The sequence below is a fragment of the Puntigrus tetrazona genome, chromosome 25 (assembly GCF_018831695.1).
Source record: "Puntigrus tetrazona isolate hp1 chromosome 25, ASM1883169v1, whole genome shotgun sequence".
In the NCBI taxonomy this organism is placed as follows: Eukaryota; Metazoa; Chordata; class Actinopteri; order Cypriniformes; family Cyprinidae; genus Puntigrus; species Puntigrus tetrazona.
Genome location: NC_056723.1, coordinates 6073008 through 6078294, shown reverse-complemented (window position 1 = coordinate 6078294; position 5287 = coordinate 6073008). Strand labels below are relative to the sequence as shown.

Genomic DNA, 5287 nt, shown 5'->3' with positions numbered 1-5287 from the left:
CATGATTCAGCACTGCATCAGCACAAGGGCAGCCATATTCTCTTCCCAGGGGTCATCATTCTCTTTCAGAGTTCTGTGGCTACGCTCTACGCTCCACGCTCCAGTCTGTAAAAAAAGGTACAAAAGGCAGTACAAAGACTCAGAAACAATCAGTCATATATTTTTTCAACATACACTATTTCAAATGAATCATCTAAAATATGCTACCTCTCAAATCTTGGTTCCTTGCTAATGAGGTCAACTTTGCCGTCTTTGATCCAGGGCGTTAAGGCTTGATTGATAGCTGTAAATCTTTTTCTGAGGATCTGCTGCCATCGTCTTGACCTAGCGTAAAAGTGAGAGACAGCACTTTAATAGGTCTCTAATTTACATGCAGGCCGCAGAGCCTTTCGTCTTTAATTAAGACAGTGTGAGACCGTCTTGAGGAATGAACATGACACGTCTCTCATGCTGCACACCAGGCGATTGAAGATAAGATAGTGTCGATCTGCCAGTCTAAATCCATAATGACCCCGTTCTTCACTTTCACCTTATGAATGCCATCTATGGTGGGAAAGAGAACTTATGGAGCATCTTTGTGAAGCTTTGCATAGGAGGCGACTAAACGCCAAGTCAAACACATTGCAATTCCGATTGCTGGCACTAGTGGTAAATAATTCACCTTTATCATCTCAAAGGGTGTTGCTAATCAGAAAAGTTAATACTGCATGCCATTTATCTTTGGTTTGTGTTGTTTCGTTTGCTAGTTTTTCAATTCACTTTTCATTCACAGCCACTCCTTCTGATTCCCAACAAGACTTCAGTTAATTCATCTCACCACGGAACTCCCAGTGCAATGGCAGGCAACTGCGAATCAGACCAGACCTGCGTCGGTGCAATTTACAGATCAGACATTACAAACACCATGCAAGTCAGACTGGTAATGAATTATGCAGACAGGGTGAGCTGACAAGCCTTTGAAGGTTGGAAAGGAGGGTGAAAGGCGGCTTCCTCTTGGGTGCACGCTGCACAATGGAGACGGAGGTGTTGCACGCAAGCGACAGGGGATGCGTGTGCAAAGCATCAATGATGGTTTAATTTAACGCAATATTCCCCCAACGATTACTGCATTATTATATCTATTACCACAGCACATTTTAGTTTTTGTTTATAATATCTGTGTGGGAATCGCTAGGAGGGTAATTTGCATCACTGCTTGTTGATAACCAGACACATTTACTTTGTAAATGAACAGGCAAAAAAAATATATATTAGGTTTTTTTTAAAGGGACAGTTCCTAGAAAACTGTCAAAAAAATGAAACAATCAATTAAATACAAATAAACCGGTCACTAAAAACATTCTCTCACTATTAGGTCAGCCTATTGTCTCTTGTATATAATTTTATCTTGTCATCTATGAGTTTGATTTTTTCCAAGGAATGCAATTAGGAACTGAAATGTTAAAATTTCAAAAATGGATCTCATTAAATGATATGACCAAAAAAAAAAAACTACCACGATTTACTCACCCTCAAGGCAGCCTAGATGTATATGACTAGGGAGTTGTAATACTACTAATAATAATAAAAAATAATTATTTCCCTGGCTCTTCCAAGCCATGTGCAGTGAATGGCAGTTGATTTTTTGCTGTCTAATGAAGTACATCCGTAAAAAGTTCTCCACATTGGCACAGTAGGTCAATAAAGGCAAAATAGAAAAATATTAATTTTTAAAACTTTATAAACCATAATCCATAGTTTCTGCTAATGTGAGAGTGGTGTTCTGTAGTTTATAAGCTCTCGGGAGAATATAGCCTGGTGATAACCAAACGTTTATTTAAAGAAAAAGAAAATCTCCTCTTGGCTTTTATTGAAATGCTTTTCTTTGCAAACTCTCTTTTTTTTTTACTTCCAATTTGTGAGCAAGTTCAAGTTTGTCACTACATTCACCCACGTCATCCACTGGAATGCCACTTTCTTAACACGTGTATGACATTTAACAGAAGCTGGAAATTTAGTTTTATACAGTTTTAAATATGGATATTTTTTTTAAATAAAGGCTTTAATAAAGGCCTTCTTAAATTACTGTTTTTGATGGATTGATGCGCTTTATTTATTAAAAAAATGTACAACCATTCATTTCCGTTATAAAGCTTTCAAAGCCAAGATATTTTTTTAATATAACTCCAACTGTATTCAACTGAAAGTCATACACCTAGCATGGCTTGAGAGTGAGTAATCCTGCCTTGAAAACCAGTTCAGTTTGATTTGTAAATCATTTAGAGATTTGACTCAAAAGAATGATTCATTCATGAATGCGAGATTGCTACTTCTTTCGCAAACTATCATTAACTAGTTAATGATATACTATTAGTCTTCATTGTACAGTAATTGAACGGAAAGAGTTCCACAGAAGAGATGGTGTCATACAGGTTAAGAACAACATGATGGTAAGTAATTGACTATTTTTGAATACTTCCATTCATACACATTCCTAGAGTTCTGAAAGAATTTGGAGGTTTCCCTGATAAAACAGCCCATTCGTGACACACATTTCTCGGGGCCTAGATGAAATAAAAGTCTGTAAATGTTTTTCCTGCTTTCCATCCCTCCTCATTTATGAAATGCCAGCATCAAAGCATTCAATTAACAGTACACTGACAGCTGTTTCAGTAAGTAAAGAGGCTATTTTTCAAGAATTAAATTATATATCAAGGTGGCCAGGGCAATTCGCTTTTTGGCCGAAACCGTGGCTGCTTTATGATTTATTAAAAACGCATAACCTAAGTCCCATTAACATTTCAGAAAGTGAGCTATTTTCTCCACTCCTTTAATGTACCTTTTAATGCACCACATTTATCCACGGGAGTACCAGGTGCTGCCGGAGATCAGGCACATCATGAGGTTCACACATCTGCCGCCACTATGAGACCGGACTGCTAGAAATGTGTTAAGAGTTGCTGGATATTCCTCTTGGGCATGTAGTCTGCAATCTCCTTTGGGAACATAAAAAGTGTTATGGGATAGAACGGCGGCCCTGGTTCAGTCAAGCTATAATGAAAAACCAAAGTTCCATGTCTGCGAAAGGATAATAGTATTGACACATTTTCTTTTCCATGCGGTTTTAGCTCATTGCCATTTCTTGGCATTAATCTAGCATGGAGAATGGACTTTAATTGAATAGAGGCTACTGTGGTGCTTAAGTTGCGCTGCAATTTTGGATTGATTTAGGCCTAGTGCCGCTAAGAATTATTCTTTTGTGTCATAAACAGTACGCATAACCCTATGAAATTTATAGGCTTTCTCGATTGGCTGAGAACGGAACACGGGTAGGTTGTCAACAAAAACTACAAGTGTATCAAAACCACTTGCACTTGTTTATGTGGGAAACATTTCTGAATTGTAAAAAAAAGTTTTAAAATGGGTCAGATCAATAATTGGATTCTATTTAATCAGGTTTTGTTCAGTGTACATTTCAGGCTTACAAGTGCCATGACCTCTTCTGTATTGATTGACTTCCCATACAACAAGTGAATATTAATTAAAGATGCAACACAAAACCTCATAATAATGTTTGACTCATTCAAGTGGTCACTTAGTTTCTCTAATGAGGAATGCAATGGCATTATTAGAGTGTATTGATCACAGAGTGGTCTCACCAATAACGCGGTTTCTGGTTTCATCTCCAGGCGGCCCATGGTCTTCTCCATTTATTGTTAATTCAAGGCAGAACTGCATCCCACACCTAAATGTGGAGCATATAACTATGACCACTTATTCAGTGCTGTTGTGTTGCTAGGCTTTCTTGTGTTTCACAAGTGAGAGCATCTTCCCCTTATCAGAAGCAACGAGAAAGAGAGACGCTAGAGTTCCCCAGAGGGAGACAGCGGGCTCGTCTGAGTGCCATGATCAATATGGGCCCTCCTCGCTTTTATATCAGGAAAATAATACAGTGGCACCATAATGCATCTGGTTACGGCCCCCCGGCATACGCTTAGGGAGGCTGCCGTTTCTCATCCACTATAAAGCAGTACCTTTTCAGCACATCCCCCAAGGGGCCATGGCACACAGTATCAATGGGAAAACAAAGCACTTTTCACTGTTAGTGATGGTGCAGTCAAACCTGCACTATGGATTTCGAGGAAGCTGGGACACTTAATGCAAACTTATGTAATATGCCACAATGAGGTAGTGTTTGTTCACATTTTTACAGTGCCTACACTGCAAAAGAAAAAAAACAAACACTTTGTATAAATATGTATATTATTTATTATATAAATATGTATATTAATGCTGTCAAACGATTAATCACAATTAACTGCATTAAAAATAAAGTTTTTTGTTTATATTTATATATATATATATATATATATATATATATATATATATATATATATATATATATATATACATACATATATATATATATATATATATATATATATATATATATATATATATATATATATATATATATATACACACATATTTATATATTTTGAAATATTTACATGCATGTATATATACACCTATTTTATAATATATAATATGTAAATATATAGATTTTTTTTTTTATCTTAAACGTATACATGCATGTGTGAGTGTACATACATATATACCTGTTCAGGGCTGATGGGCCAGGATGCCAGGCTGTTCATATAGATCTATAAAAGAAATTATAATATACACATACATAAAACACAGACATAGTATGTCAACAAAAAAACTTATGTTAGAATGTGGTTAATGGTGATAGATAAGAGATTAAATGATGACAGAATGTTCTTTTTTTGGATGAATTATCCCGGTTTTTTTTTTACTCCCCTTGTTTACTACTTGTTGAGTCAAACAGATTGCGCCACATAGCTACATTATTAATATTATTGAAGGGAAACAAAAATGCATTCTGACATGATCGTCTATGTTTTTCAAAAACAAAGCTATTTTCCTTAGTTCCTAGAGTTTAACAAGACATTATTTAGATAATTATGGATTATGTGTTTTGCTCCAATATATTTCATAGAGCAACAGGGTGGCATCACAGGAATGCAAGAACAATCTTTGAATGTCGAGGAGGTCTTGAAGAAAAAGTATGATATAAGACGCAAACCACCCTTCACTCTATTAATTTACATTCCCGGAGGCCACTTCAAACGGCATAAATCTAATAACAGGATTCTAGTGAGGTGCATCATGGGTAATATATAAACTCCACTTTATAGCCCAGAAGGGCAGGAGGGGGATCTGATGAAATATAGATAGAGTGAGGAAACTCAAAGCTCAGCTACATAATGTAGCAGGAAAACAT

At 36.3% G+C, this 5287-nt stretch overlaps 1 long non-coding RNA gene across 1 annotated transcript; it reads right to left on the bottom strand.

The window, feature by feature from the left end:
* Positions 1-4639, bottom strand: LOC122330356. The gene is made up of 5 exons (XR_006248004.1): positions 4599-4639; positions 3639-3724; positions 2819-2975; positions 208-324; positions 1-105 (listed from the first exon to the last, which is right to left on the bottom strand). It is a non-coding gene; the product is annotated as an uncharacterized LOC122330356 (long non-coding RNA).
* Between the last annotated feature and the right edge of the window lie 648 nt (positions 4640-5287).